Raw genomic sequence first — 16,338 nt, forward strand, 5'->3', positions numbered from 1 at the left:
CCACAACGCAGAGTACTAACCACTATACGATCACGGCGAGCTACTTGAGCTCAATAACATACAGTGACATGGAGAATTTATAATTCGGAACACTCAGGGAACTCCTGTGATAGGCTGAATGTGTTCATTGCTTCCTCATTCCTTATACAAAGGCTTTGTCTCCTCAGTGGTTAATAGGCTGAAACCGTTTCCTGGCCGCCTGCTTGTGAACTGCCAGGAGTCAAAGATCACACATACACTTGTGGGCCTGTGATGGGACACCAATTCAGAGAAACACACCTGGCGCAGATCTTCTATTCTGTCTAGTAGAACTGCATCTCCCCTGTACCTCCTCAAGCCATCTGTATGTGAAGCAAAAAGAGTTAAGGAGCGGTCCATCTACACTTTTATAGGGAGGATGCTGCCGTGAGCTCCTCCCAGCTAATCACACAAACAGCAGTAAAGCAAGATAACTACACAGTTAGGGGGGACTGCATGGTTAGGTTTTTGAGGAATTATTGAAACTGACCTCAGTGACCCATGATCAGAGCTGTGGCTAATGACTGCGTGCCTAATTATGATGAAGCAAGCACCATGGCTCATAGGGGCCCCACAACACGCTTTTCTTAGCGCATTGAATTAAAGTATAAACTTCTGCCATGTATGAGTGGTAAAGGCTTGTTAATTTGGTTGCTTTTCCAATTCACGTCTGACAACAAGATGAAGGAACATTGGGGCATCAGAAGCTTTGGAAAGTAGCCACCAACCTCAGAGAAAGAGAGAAAGAGGGAAAAGGCAGTATGAGGTGTGGAGAAAACAGCAGCAGGTACAAGGAGCTCAAATGAGATTAATGGCGCCTAAATAGAGCACATAAAGGAACAGTTACAAATCTAAGAAAAGGGAAAGAAAGACTAGGAAAAAAACACGGAAAGAGCCTGTAGATAAAATTCTCTTCCTGGGACAGCAGGCTAAGAGAAATTACACAGGGAGCAGTTATGCTTGTAACACGGGGAGAATAGAAAAGAAAATGCAGTTTTATGAAGTGTGTTTGCCTAATCCAGCAAGCACTTTTGTTTTATTTTTCTATTTGCTTCTTTTATTGGTAAAGTAAGTTTCAAGTGCATGAATGGTATGACTGAGAGAGCCAGGGTATAATAATTTGAAGTGTTTGCACCAGCGCTAATGTAGGACGAGAGTTAAAGCAAAGATATGAAAGGGGTAGCGATAATAAATATGTGAAAGGGCAATAGTGACACCAAAATAAGCCACCTATTTATAAAACTGACATGGAAGAAATTCTAAAGGTTAACTTCTGAAATTGTAGCCGATGTTAAAATGTTTCTCGTTGTTGGCAGGATTCGAACCTGCGCGGGGGGACCCCAATGGATTTCTAGTCCATCGCCTTAACCACTCGGCCACAACTGACTGTAAGGTTTGTGCAAATAATCTGTATGAAAGTTATCAAGGTGTCCCACAGCAAATTCCTGGTATTCTGCAATGCACTTTTTAAAAATAATGTTTTTTTCAGCAGGCACATTCTCTCATAAAAACAAAAATTGCATGAGTATATCTCTAGTTTGGAAAAGGATAGGCTTTCATGCATACTCTCATGTGGCACTCGAGTTTTTGGGACCCTATTGCACTCTGTTTTCGTGCTGCTTTTAGTCTATGGCCCATATTACAGAAGTCTACCATCTTTGAGTATTTGAGGCTCCTTTGTAAGTGCTTTATCTTTTTTACTTGAAGAGCTATATAATAAAGGGGTCAGGGAAAGATTGCATTTATGGAAGATAAAAGAAGGCACACTTGTCTCACCAAATGCTGTAGAGAAACCTGATGTTTTACTCACGTTATCCTTAGTTCGTTTTTGTTAGACCTTTCATTCTTAAGGTGGTCTCAACCCTACCTTATTGCTTTTCACCTCTGCATTTTGCTGTATCTTTTTGTTGGCCTTAGGACTCTGATCACTTTATTGCTACTAATCAGTGCTGAAGTGAACGTGCTTCTTCCCTAATCATGTGTGTAATTGGAGTATACCTGACTGACAGATTTCATTGACTTGAAAGCCCCTTGTAAAGTGGTATACCATATACCCAGGGACTGATTGTGCCGCCCAAAGAAGTAGCATTTCAAACCTGTCTCAAGCCTGCTACTGCAGTGCCTGTGCTGCAGTGTACTGCCACTTCGACTTGCCATTTAAAACTACTTGCCAAGCCTTAAACTCCAATTTTATTACATATAATTAACCCCTAAGGTAGTCCCTAGGTAGTCCTAGGGGCATCATGCTATGTAAGTAAAAGGTAAGACATGAACTGTGGTAGTTTGCATGTCCTGGTAGTACCAAACAGTCTATTACATTTTTCACTACTGTGAGGTCTGCCCCTCTTATAGGTTAGCATTGGGTATTCCCTTATACTTTTTTGGGGGTAATTCCATATCAGAGAGGAGAAGCTTTATTTATTTATTGATAAATCCTATTTACTGGTGAGGTTGGATTTAACTTTACTATTTTATAAATGCCATTTTTAGAGAGTGAGCATTTCTCTGCACTTACGGCTCTATTTGCCTGAAAACCTGTCTCCAATTGACGTCTGGATTGGGCTGCGAGACAGCTACATTTGTGCATTCCCTCTAGACAGCCACAACACAGGTCACTCAACTGCAACTGCATTCATCTGCATTCTGATTGGCATGGGGGAGAGCTCCATTCCCCCCACCGCAAATAGGTTCAAGAACGATAATTTATGTCAGTAGGTACAATACAGCTACATCTTATAATCATGTGTGTTTAAATAATTTGTCGTTAGATCGTTTAAATATTTTAAAGGATCTGTTTTTAATAGACATTTTACAAAAACAACTGGTACATTTGGTAATTCTGTAAAAGAAAAAGCCAACTGCCGTGACATTGCCAACCACAATGCTGTGACTCGGATTCGAACCGAGGTTGCTGCGGCCACAACGCAGAGTACTAACCACTATACGATCACGGCGAGCTACTTGGGCTCAATAACGTTCAGTGACATGGAGAATTTATAATTCGGAACACTAAGGGAACTCCTTTGATAGGCTGATTGTGTTCATTGCTTCCTCTTTCCTTATACAAAGGCTTTGTCTCTTCAGTGGTTGATAGGCTGAAACCGTTTCCTGGCCGCCTGCTTGTGAAATGCCAGGAGTCAAAGATGACACATACACTTGTGGGCCTGTGATGGGACACCAATGCAGAGAAACACACCTGGCGCAGATCTTCTATTCTGTCTAGTAGACCTGCATCTCCCTTGTACCTCCTCATGCCATCTGTATGTGAAGCAAGAAAGAGTTAAGGCGCGGTCCATCTACACTTTTATAGGGAGGATGCTGCCGTGAGCTCCTCCCAGCTAATCACACAAACAGCAGTAAAGCAAGATAACTACACAGTTAGGGGGGACTGCATGGTTAGGTTTTTGAGGAATTATTGAAACTGACCTCAGTGACCCATGATCAGAGCTGTGGCTAATGACTGCGTGCCTAATTATGATGAAGCAAGCACCATGGCTCGTAGGGGCCCCACAACACGCTTTTCTTAGCTCATTGAATTCAAGTATAAACCTCTGCCATGTATGAGTGGTAAAGGCTTGTTAATTTTGTTGCTTTTCCAATTCACGTCTGACAACAAGATGAAGGAACATTGGGGCATCAGAAGCTTTGGAAAGTAGCCACCAACCTCAGAGAAAGAGAGAAAGAGGGAAAAGGCAGTGTGAGGTGTGAAGAAAACAGCAGCAGGTACAAGGAGCTCAAATGAGATTAATGGCACCTAAATAGAGCAGGTAAAGGAACAGTTACAAATCTAAGAAAAGGGAAAGAAAGACTAGGAAAAAAACACGGAAAGAGCCTGAAGATAAAATTCTCTTCCTGGGACAGCAGGCTAAGAGAAATTACACAGGGAGCAGTTAAGCTTGTAACTCGGGGAGAATAGAAAGGAAAATGCAGTTTTATGAAGTGTGTTTGCCTAATCCAGCAAGCACTTTTTTTTTATTTTTCTATTTGCTACTTTTATTGGTAAAGTAAGTTTCAAGTGCATGAATGGTATGACTGAGAGAGCCAGGGTATAATAATTTGAAGTGTTTGCACCAGCGCTAATGTAGGACGAGAGTTATAGCAAAGATATGAAAGGGGTAGCGATAATAAATATATGAAATGGCAATAGTGACAACAAAATAAGCCACCTATATATAAAACTGACATGGAAGAAATTCTAAAGGTTAACTTCTGAAATTGTAGCCGATGTTAAAAAGTTTCTCGTCGTTGGCAGGATTCGACCTGCGCGGGGAGACCCCATTGGATTTCTAGTCCATCGCCTTAACCACTCGGCCACAACAACTGAATGTAAGTTTTGTACAAATAATCTATATGAAAGTTTTCAAGGTGTCCCACAGCAAATTCCTGATATTCTGCAATGCACTTTTTAAAAATAATGTTTTTTTCAGCAGGCACATTCTCTCCTAAAAACAAAAATAAGGCTACATCTTATAATCATGTGTGTTTAAATAATTTGTCGTTAGATCGTTTAAATATTTTAAAGGATCTGTTTTTAATAGACATTTTACAAAAACAACTGGTACATTTGCTAATTCTGTAACAGAAAAACCCAACTGCCATGACATTGCCAACCACAATGCCGTGACTCGGATACGAACCGAGGTTGCTGCGGCCACAACGCAGAGTACTAACCACTATACGATCACGGCGAGCTACTTGGGCTCAATAACATACAGTGACATGGAGAATTTATAATTCGGAACACTCAGGGAACTCCTGTGATAGGCTGAATGTGTTCATTGCTTCCTCATTCCTTATACAAAGGCTTTGTCTCCTCAGTGGTTAATAGGCTGAAACCGTTTCCTGGCCGCCTGCTTGTGAACTGCCAGGAGTCAAAGATCACACATACACTTGTAGGCCTGTGATGGGACACCAATTCAGAGAAACACACCTGGCGCAGATCTTCTATTCTGTCTAGTAGAACTGCATCTCCCCTGTACCTCCTCAAGCCATCTGTATGTGAAGCAAGAAAGAGTTAAGGAGCGGTCCATCTACACTTTTATAGGGAGGATGCTGCCGTGAGCTCCTCCCAGCTAATCACCCTCACCAAAATGGAAGCTCTTCATTTAGTGTGATTTCAGTGTTTACAGTGGTATTCATTTACCATTAAAACATAGTATTCATTTAGTATGCATGAAGACTAAGTAGTATGCCCACAAGCCGAAATATGCTAATGAGGGAATACTAGTTCTACTCAACTACCCTTCAAATACATGATGAACACTTCAATTGATTGCTAAAAGAAGACTAGTAGTATTCTAGAAGAATAGTATTTGAAGCTTAGTAGTATTCTGTTAGTGTTTATTTGCAGCTCTTGTGCTATTTCAAGAGCAAAATGAAGGCTAGTCTCATTGATTGTGACCACTATTTGAAGACTAGTGGTATTCTTTGTGAGCAATATCTGAATACTAACGGACCACTATTTGAAGACTAGTGGTATTCTTTGTGAGCAATATATGAATACTAACGGACCACTATTTGAAGACTAGTGGTATTCTTTGTGAGCAATATCTGAATACTAACAGACCACTATTTGAAGACTAGTGGTATTCTTTGCGAGCAATATCTGAATACTAACGGCAATGATTGTGAAGCCTCAAGTAAGACTAGCAGAATTTAAAGTGAATGTTAATTGAACACTATTGTGCTATTTCAAGGGCAAAATTAAGGCTAGTCTCATTTATTGTGACCGCTAATTGAAGATTAGTGGTAGCTTTGTGAGCAATATCTGAAGACTAATTGCAATGACCGTCAAGTACCTTTCTAACAATCATTCTTACCTTGAAAAGTTCTAATTTTTCAGACCAGTAGCAGGGCAATCTGACAAATAGCTGTAATAATTGACTAGGAGATATAAGTGATTTACTAATGTTAAAAAGTATTTTGTAAATAGGCACATAACATTGTGTATTCAACTTCTTAAGCATAAACAGACAGGCGTGTGTGGTTGAGTTTCACTAACCATACACCATATTATGGCATATTGAGTGGTGAATATCATAACTTTATTACACAGATACCACAGTTTAGTTCTAGTTTGACCAGAGTTTTCATAGGAAAAACATGTATTTCCTTTCTTTAATAGCCTTGGTACTATTTCATTAAAAAGAATGAAGAAAAAAAAACAATCACTTTGGCTTCATCACAGAAAGTTATTCAGAAATTATACCAAAATTGATCTGGAAAATGTTAGAACTTTATAGAGAAAACCCGTTTTTGGTTATTTGGTGTAAATCTCTTCAGCCATTTTTTAGAAATTAGCATCCAAATGGAGATCATGATGAGCTGCTCTCCTGTCTTCGTGGACTAATGCATCCACTGTAGGAGTCTATACATGACCTCACTGCAACGGGTTCAAATCCCAATCCACTCAGCCTTTTATCCTGAGGTTGATAAAATAAGTACCATGGAGTTGGGTAAAAACATCTATTAATCAGCAACAAGATACATTTTCACTGAATGTGTGCATTAGAAATGTACATGTTACGGTAAACACCAGTTAAAACTTAAAAATAACTGAGCCATTGGTGCCAAATAATCTGCTATTGGCCAATTCAAAGTGGAAGGGTGGACCCCGATTGGCTGGCCATGAAAATGTTGGGTCAGCCATCTCAATCCTCTAGTCCTGAAGGAGGGAAAAAATCACAATGGCCACATAGGGGTCAGGATAGGCATGCCTTTGCGACACCCCACTTTAATTGAAAACAGGTAAAAACTGAAAAATAAGAAGATTGGGTCGCAGGTACCCCGGTATCAGTGCCTGGTACTAGGGTACCAAGCACAGTAGCCACTGTGGTACCAATAAAACATGAAAAAATTAAATACAAAACCCTACGGACAATCACCACTTTGCACATGCGAAAGACAGCCACCATCATATGGTATTTACAACAAGGGGTGGTATGGACAGAGTCTCTGAATTAAGCAGAGTACTCTCACCCAGTCAAGAGATCAGGGCTAGATCCAACACCGTTTTTTAGCTCATTGCACCATCCCAGTTTCAGAACCTGGCTGTATGCAAATTAGTCTGTCCCTGGCCCAGTGCATCATGGGAACAGGGCAGAACAGACTACAAAAGCCAATTCTTACACTGGGAAGGAAACAAGCTTCCGGGGACCGGTTTCTGGCATTACAGCCGTCTTCGGCCCGGCTTGCTTGAATCCTGATGGTGCAATGAGCAAGGGACTCACATCTGAGTATACCCTTCCACGCTTAAGGTGGACAAAATTATTTACAACAAGGGGTGGTGATGGACAGAGTCTCTGAATTAAGCAGAGTACTCTCACCCAGTCAAGAGATCAGGGCTAGATCCAACACCGTTTTTTAGCTCATTGCACCATCCCAGTTTCAGAACCTGGCTGTATGCAAATTAGTCTGTCCCTGGCCCAGTGCATCATGGGAACAGGGCAGACCAGACTACAAAAGCCAATTCTTACACTGGGAAGGAAACAAGCTTCCGGGGACCGGTTTCTGGCATTACAGCCGTCTTCGGCCCGGCTTGCTTGAATCCTGATGGTGCAATGAGCAAGGGACTCACATCTGAGTATACCCTTCCACGCTTAAGGTGGACAAAATTATTTACAACAAGGGGTGGTGATGGACAGAGTCTCTGAATTAAGCAGAGTACTCTCACCCAGTCAAGAGATCAGGGCTAGATCCAACACAGTTTTTTAGCTCATTGCACCATCCCAGTTTCAGAACCTGGCTGTATGCAAATTAGTCTGTCCCTGGCCCAGTGCATCATGGGAACAGGGCAGACCAGACTACAAAAGCCAATTCTTACACTGGGAAGGAAACAAGCTTCCGGGGGGCGCGGTTTCTGGCATTACAGCCGTCTTCGGCCCGGCTTGCTTGAATCCTGATGGTGCAATGAGCAAGGGACTCACATCTGAGTATACCCTTCCACGCTTAAGGTGGACAAAATTATTTACAACAAGGGGTGGTGATGGACAGAGTCTCTGAATTAAGCAGAGTACTCTCAACCAGTCAAGAGATCAGGGCTAGATCCAACACCGTTTTTTAGCTCATTGCACCATCCCAGTTTCAGAACCTGGCTGTATGCAAATTAGTCTGTCCCTGGCCCAGTGCATCATGGGAACAGGGCAGACCAGACTACAAAAGCCAATTCTTACACTGGGAAGGAAACAAGCTTCCGGGGACCGGTTTCTGGCATTACAACCGTCTTCGGCCCGGCTTGCTTGAATCCTGATGGTGCAATGAGCAAGGGACTCACATCTGAGTATACCCTTCCACGCTTAAGGTGGACAAAATGATTTACAACAAGGGGTGGTGATGGACAGAGTCTCTGAATTAAGCAGAGTACTCTCACCCAGTCAAGAGATCAGGGCTAGATCCAACACCGTTTTTTAGCTCATTGCACCATCCCAGTTTCAGAACCTGGCTGTATGCAAATTAGTCTGTCCCTGGCCCAGTGCATCATGGGAACAGGGCAGACCAGACTACAAAAGCCAATTCTTACACTGGGAAGGAAACAAGCTTCCGGGGACCGGTTTCTGGCATTACAGCCGTCTTCGGCCCGGCTTGCTTGAATCCTGATGGTGCAATGAGCAAGGGACTCACATCTGAGTATACCCTTCCACGCTTAAGGTGGACAAAATTATTTACAACAAGGGGTGGTGATGGACTGGGTAAGAGTGGTCTGCTTAATTCAGACACTCTGTTCATCACCACCCCCTTTTCTGAATCGTTTTTGGCCACTATAGGTGTGGCAGGGTATACTCAGACATGAGTCCCTTTCTCACTGCTCCATCAGGATTCAAGCAAGCCGGGCCGAAGAGGCTGAAATGCCAGAAACCGGTCCCCGGTAGCTTGTCTCCTTTCTGGTGAAGAATTGGCTTGGTAGTTTGGTCTGCCCTGTTCCCATGATGCACTGGGCCAGGGACAGACTAATTTGCATATAGCCAGGTTCTGAGCTGGGATGGGGCAGTGAGATAAATAACGGTGATGGATCAAGCCCTGATCTTTGGACTGGGTAAGAGTGGTCTGCTTAATTCAGACACTCTGTTCATCACCACCCCCTTTTCTGAATCGTTTTTGGCCACTATAGGTGTGGCAGGGTATACTCAGACATGAGTCCCTTTCTCACTGCTCCATCAGGATTCAAGCAAGCCGGGCCAAAGAGGCTGAAATGCCAGAAACTGGTGCCCGGTAGCTTGTCTCCTTTCTGGTGAAGAATTGGCTTGGTAGTTTGGTCTGCCCTGTTCCCATGATGCACTGGGCCAGGGACAGACTAATTTGCATATAGCCAGGTTCTGAGCTGGGATAGGGCAGTGAGATAAATAACGGTGATGGATCAAGCCCTGATCTTTGGACTGGGTAAGAGTGGTCTGCTTAATTCAGACACTCTGTTCATCACCACCCCCTTTTCTGAATCGTTTTTGGCCACTATAGGTGTGGCAGGGTATACTCAGACATGAGTCCCTTTCTCACTGCTCCATCAGGATTCAAGCAAGCCGGGCCGAAGAGGCTGAAATGCCAGAAACCGGTCCCCGGTAGCTTGTCTCCTTTCTGGTGAAGAATTGGCTTGGTAGTTTGGTCTGCCCTGTTCCCATGATGCACTGGGCCAGGGACAGACTAATTTGCATATAGCCAGGTTCTGAGCTGGGATGGGGCAGTGAGATAAATAACGGTGATGAATCAAGCCCTGATCTTTGGACTGGGTAAGAGTGGTCTGCTTAATTCAGACACTCTGTTCATCACCACCCCCTTTTCTGAATCGTTTTTGGCCACTATAGGTGTGGCAGGGTATACTCAGACATGAGTCCCTTTCTCACTGCTCCATCAGGATTCAAGCAAGCCGGGCCGAAGAGGCTGAAATGCCAGAAACCGGTCCCCGGTAGCTTGTCTCCTTTCTGGTGAAGAATTGGCTTGGTAGTTTGGTCTGCCCTGTTCCCATGATGCACTGGGCCAGGGACAGACTAATTTGCATATAGCCAGGTTCTGAGCTGGGATGGGGCAGTGAGATAAATAACGGTGATGGATCAAGCCCTGATCTTTGGACTGGGTAAGAGTGGTCTGCTTAATTCAGACACTCTGTTCATCACCACCCCCTTTTCTGAATCGTTTTTGGCCACTATAGGTGTGGCAGGGTATACTCAGACATGAGTCCCTTTCTCACTGCTCCATCAGGATTCAAGCAAGCCGGGCCGAAGAGGCTGAAATGCCAGAAACCGGTCCCCGGTAGCTTGTCTCCTTTCTGGTGAAGAATTGGCTTGGTAGTTTGGTCTGCCCTGTTCCCATGATGCACTGGGCCAGGGACAGACTAATTTGCATATAGCCAGGTTCTGAGCTGGGATGGGGCAGTGAGATAAATAACGGTGATGGATCAAGCCCTGATCTTTGGACTGGGTAAGAGTGGTCTGCTTAATTCAGACACTCTGTTCATCACCACCCCCTTTTCTGAATCGTTTTTGGCCACTATAGGTGTGGCAGGGTATACTCAGACATGAGTCCCTTTCTCACTGCTCCATCAGGATTCAAGCAAGCCGGGCCAAAGAGGCTGAAATGCCAGAAACCGGTCCTCGGTAGCTTGTCTCCTTTCTGGTGAAGAATTGGCTTGGTAGTTTGGTCTGCCCTGTTCCCATGATGCACTGGGCCAGGGACAGACTAATTTGCATATAGCCAGGTTCTGAGCTGGGATGGGGCAGTGAGATAAATAATGGTGATGGATCAAGCCCTGATCTTTGGACTGGGTAAGAGTGGTCTGCTTAATTCAGACACTCTGTTCATCACCACCCCCTTTTCTGAACCATTATATGGTAGCCAACAACAGGACAGGAATTCCTACCATTATACCCAACCCAGAATTTTATCAGAGGTAGCCAACATATCATGCATGCTCACATACGGCTAAGAATGACCTTTTTGTGACTGGACCAATGTTTTACAAAGGTTGGGTATCATGCAATGGTTACCTAGTTGCCAAGGAAAACCATTACGCGAGGGTCAGCATATCACCAGTGTTGGCAATGGGAGCAACACTAATCCCTCAGGCACTCACAGAGACTTAAATGTTTTTCTAGATTACCTTTTACTGCTGTCACGACACCAAATGGTGCTCCAGGCTGCCTTGCTTTTACTGCTGTCACGACGCCAAATGGTGCTCCAGGCTGCCTTGCTTTTACCCTCACGTGGACAGCAGCAGTTCTCCAATTAGTAGTTCTGGGAGAAGTGGACGCGAGTCCTTTGGGTAGACTGCAGGAGACAACTGGGAGAGAATGACACCGCCTGGGAGAGGGTTTGAAACAGGAGAGCATGAGAGCAGCAAGCAGGAGTGGGAGTGCATGGATAACTGGACACTGCAGTGGTGAGAGACCTTGTTATGTGAAAACTGTAGGTGTAAATGAAAGCATGAGTGACTCCACACCCATGTAAACATTTCCAATCTTTCTGATAGGACCATCAGGAATAATTAAGTAAATGAGAATGCTAGCAGCTGAGGGACAGTATGAGTTAGCATACACACGTCTTTTATTGGTTCATCTATTTAAACTCAATAATATTTGGTGTTAGAACTTTCTATGTAGAAGCCTCTACTTGAGTAGTGGCTGCTTTCAATAGAAAGTGGTAGGGCAGCGGATATTTAAAAAAAGAAAAAAGGACTTACCTGCCGCTGTCCAGCTTCTTCCGCGAGCATAGTCCAGCTCCCAGACTGCACACCCAGTCCAGATGTTGCTCTCATGCTATTACCCAGGATGACAGCATTACCTGGATTGGTCTGCACGGACTAGTTTAACGCTCACTAAGGCATATGAGTCTGTGGCTCTTCTCTACCTGGGAATACAACACAGCTGGGTTAGAGAACTGTAAGTGTGCATGTTGGTTTGAGCGTCCTAGGTTGGCCGGCCAAACCAACAAGCAAACTAACAGTGCCCACCACTCCTCCTCCCTGCTATTGTCCCTAGAGGATGGCCCTGTATATCAACAATGATTCACTGCCTAGAACCATCTTTATAACCTTGATAACAGGGAGTATGCACAGCACCTGCCCAATTGTATGGATCTGGAACACTGCCGGAATCCAGCGTGGTCTGATGACACAGTACTTGGTTGTGCGATTGCTGTTTACTGGAGTCCTGTTGGATTAAGGGTAACAAGATGGAATGGATTCAACTGGGTAGGAGCCTGCTGGAGTTTCCCATGGATCTTTCTTAGGAGTAGGATACGTTTGCTCAGTCGCCCTGCATGTGTGTTTCTGCTAGGCTGCAGCTGCTCTACTTTAGGTGGGTGTTGCTTTCCTGGGCACCACCCCCCAAATCCACAACTAATAACTTCACAACTGCAAACAACCCCTGGAAAGTATTCAGCAATGTTTACCACCTTGTCACCGCAAGCATCCCAACCTTGCATCTACCAGCAGGCTCATCAGCATCTGTAATGACGGCTCTCAAATGCTACACCAAGCCATTCAAAGATAGTAATCCCACACACCAGTCTGGCAAGCACATGTCCGCCTTCCAACCGACTCCTGCCTAACGTACCTCGCATCATAACTTTGGTTTACAAGTGCTAAACTGGCCACCAACAGTCGCAAAAACTCACCTGCTACCTGTAGACAACCCCCCATCCAGGCTTAATCGAGTGTCACCCCTGCATCAATCATACCCTAAGCTGCAAGCTTGCACTAGCCACTGTGCAGATCTGCACCCACGCCATCATGCAATGCTCCAGCACTGCAAACTCCTACTTGTCAGTCTGCAGTGACTGACCCCGCCACCTCTAAAGCCATGTCCAACAGTCCAGGACAAGCCAGTATGACAGCCATATCCACCCAGTGTCCTCCAGCTGTGTCCACACCAACATGTAAAACCATTAATATACCCAGTCCACACCTCACTTCCTGTTGCTAATGCAGCTCTACCACAAGTACCTGTTGCTAATGCAGCTCTACCACAAGTACCTGTCAGTCTGTGGACTAGATCATGAAAATACCCGTCAGTATCAGTGAAGCCACTACCTACCCTAAACTTGCAGCAATCCACCTCCTCCCAGGCATACGCGACCACCCACTACAGTTTTCTGCAACCCGTCGAGGCCACACACTGACAGTGAATAATGCTGCAGTTAAAGCTACAGTCCGACATCGATCACCCTCTGTGTCCCTGGTATGGGTGGGGCCGGTAGCGCGCAGACAAGCTGACGACACACCCCACAGCTGACTGCAAAACAAATACACCTTAGGCAAAGGCCTGCCAGCAACAAAGATAGCCTCAGCCAGGTGTCAGCAGCCACCACCACACAAAACAATCTGCCCTGTAAAACAACAACCCGACGAACAACCAACGCGATGGGCGAAACACCACAACAGATATCGGAGAAGAAAACAAGCTCTAAGACAGGCTACGTAGTGTCAAGAACTATACCTGTGAATAAATTTCACACAATCAGCAGTTAGGAAAGCAAAAATGAAGCACTTTTTTGGTAATTCTGAAATGTGATGAAAACAAAGATTTAAATAGGAAGACACTTTCCTTGGTGATGCACAAGTAATAAATATTAACGGAATCCCAATTTCCACACATTATCATTTGTATGCAATATATTTTTATCAGTAAAACTGTACGTCTGTGCAAATTAAGTGGCTATTTCAATGAAAAATGTGCTGTTTGTAAATGGCCGTGCACTACCACAGGATGCTTTTGTCAATCAAAAATTGTGCGCCTCATGTACATTAAAGCTAGGTGGATCACAAAGGTTTGTGGTTCTAAAAATTGGGTTGTGGTTCTTAAAAGTTTGTTAAGCACTACTCTGAGACGTACAGGCACAATGCACCTTCCTCTGGTACGAATGGGTGACTGTCAGGCGAAAAGGAAAAAGTAATGCGACAGGAGAAGATTCTGCCCAAGAACCGCTTCGCTTACTATTGTTATGAAGGATAGGGATTCTCTTTGCGTAACATACATCTGTTTATACAATTGGTCAACTTCTGTAAGGTTTTAAGCAAAAGAAAAATATTGTAGTTGGGATTCCCGTCTGGTCCTGTTGTTTCATGGTCTTTAGCCAGAACAGCGAGCCAAATGAAAAGCGATGAAGAAACGATGGAGTCAAACAAACTGTATATCTGACAGAGAGATTTCTGGGAGTTTGGAAAACATGGACTTCTTTGTCACCACTTGATATATCCGGTCTGTGCAGGACAGTACAGGGGATTTGATGCCTATGCGAACGAATGCAAGGTCACCCACAACCCGAGAGGGGTTGGATCAGCCGGGAATGTTCCCGGGAGCAAGGAATGTACGTACGTACCCCTCCTAGTACCTCAACTTCAAGGAGCGAAGGAGGTATGAAAGGGAAGGTAGTGTGTCCCTACACTTATTGTGCATGTCTGCGTGAACCCTACTTGCATAACAGCAGACAGGTTTGATTGTGTTTTGTGGGGGCGGAGTGCATTCTGCAATACAGTGTGGACACATTCACCCCCTACAGAAGACCAGCGTTCGGTCGGCATTAACCCGGCGAGTTACCTCACTGGGTTTTAACTTTTGCTCGGTAGGTTGCACAAATATCCCCGAGGCAGACGAAGCGATCACCCAAAGAATCCTCTTCAGGACAAAGCCCTGTGACCCGCCGATGATACTTGAGCCGATCACTTAAAATACTTCCGGAAGGATGCAGACTGGAGTCTGTCTAAAATTTCTAGTTCCTAGTTACTTAAGGGCGGAACTAAACTGATGCGAAGGCACGGCCATCCAAATTTAGGAAGGAGATTGGGGAATCGCATGAGGTGAATACATATCACGCTTCTCACCTGCCTCCGCTCCTCCCCACCAACCACGCGGTTAGACAGTGCGACAAAGCGTTGTTTTAGTGGGGATAAGTCAACATCGCTTTATTCACGGACCTGTGAGGATCTCCGTGCCACTCCCACAAGCCCGGGTGTCAGTCCTGCCAAGTATCACGGATCAGACATGACACTACCGCATTTCAGTGTGGTGTGCCGCAAACCGCACTTAAATGCATTGTCATGCATTTTAATCATGCCACTGATTCTCTGCTGTAACCAGCTCTGAAAGTAACTGGCAATGCCAGGCTGCTAGTGCTAGCGTGCACCTGTAGCCTGCGCCGGTTCTGCTGCCCCCCGCAGATTTGCCGGCCGGGGCGCTGCCACCAGCACATTCATGTGCACTGCTGCTACAATGTATCTTTGTAGCCTGCTGCATTGTAATTCCCGCCCGGCGCGGCTAAGTCACTCACTGACTACAGCCAGGCCAGGCCTGACGTCACCTGGACAAGGTAGTGCTGTGCCCAATTATACCCAGGCACCCGGGCTGGGCCTGCCCCCGTCGGCCAGTGGATGTGATAACTGGATGTTGCACCGCGGAGCGGTGTGACCTCACCTCCTGGAAGGAAGCGAGGATTCAAGAAGCAAAACTGGGGAGGCGTGCGTGACCGGCGGCGAACTGGACCACTGCTGACTGCCTTACCGCGTGGTTTCCAGCTTCCTTGAACATAGCTACCAAGGTTTTAGATTGCTATGTGTGACATTTTCATAGTTTCAGTGCAATTAAGAGTGACATTTCAAGAACTATGAGTGACACTTTCTCGCAAGTAAAACCAAGCAATGAAGACGAAGGAAACATACAAATACTAGCAAATACTTCCCACTGAGCAACTAAAAACTCTAAAGACTATCTTAAAACTGCTGCAAAGCACCAGAAATTGAAGGACACTAATGGGAGACAGAATGTGTGACTGCAGTCCTCGGTAATGGAGGGCAGGCAGGCACTACAACTGCTAAGAAGATTATCTTAGCTGCACCATGCAGATTTTGCAATATTGACATAGAGTATACCACTGGAGGAAGCAACAGGATGTTGTTTAGCAGTGACAGAAAAAGCCCTGTGTTAAATCTGCTGGGCCTTTCTCTGCCTGGATCTCACCAGCCAGTTAACTCCTTTTCTGTAGTTGTTTTAGTTAGGGGGTGGGTGCTCTGCTTTGTGGCTGGCACAGGCATAGCTGCCAGGTTTTCAATATGCTCCTGTGTGAGATTTAAAGGCTTTCAGGGTATTTATGAGTAACGTTTTGCTGCCTCATATGTAACACTTAGTAACGAACTAAAGACAGCTCCTAATATCTTTTTCATGCAAGCTTCATTTTTTCATAAATTATTGTTGTATTCAGCCTCTCTCATAACCCATAGACTGCAGTGCAATGTGAGATCGCTTTTGACAATAGCTTTCACCAATATTCCTTTTCGTTTACAGACCCAAAATATGTCAACATTCTTGATGGCTAGTAGTCACTAATTTAAATCAGTGTGGC

At 44.8% G+C, this 16,338-nt stretch overlaps 2 non-coding genes across 2 annotated transcripts; both read right to left on the minus strand.

Moving 5' to 3' along the window:
* Window positions 1-1,322: 1,322 nt before the first annotated feature.
* On the minus strand, window positions 1,323-1,405 carry TRNAS-AGA (transfer RNA serine (anticodon AGA)). Its single transcript has one exon. It is a non-coding gene; the product is annotated as a tRNA-Ser (tRNA).
* A 2,853-nt stretch (window positions 1,406-4,258) lies between these two features.
* TRNAS-AGA (transfer RNA serine (anticodon AGA)) lies at window positions 4,259-4,339 on the minus strand. The gene has a single exon. It is a non-coding gene; the product is annotated as a tRNA-Ser (tRNA).
* Window positions 4,340-16,338: the final 11,999 nt, after the last annotated feature.

Source organism: Lissotriton helveticus, chromosome 12, assembly GCF_964261635.1.
Source record: "Lissotriton helveticus chromosome 12, aLisHel1.1, whole genome shotgun sequence".
In the NCBI taxonomy this organism is placed as follows: domain Eukaryota; kingdom Metazoa; phylum Chordata; class Amphibia; order Caudata; family Salamandridae; genus Lissotriton; species Lissotriton helveticus.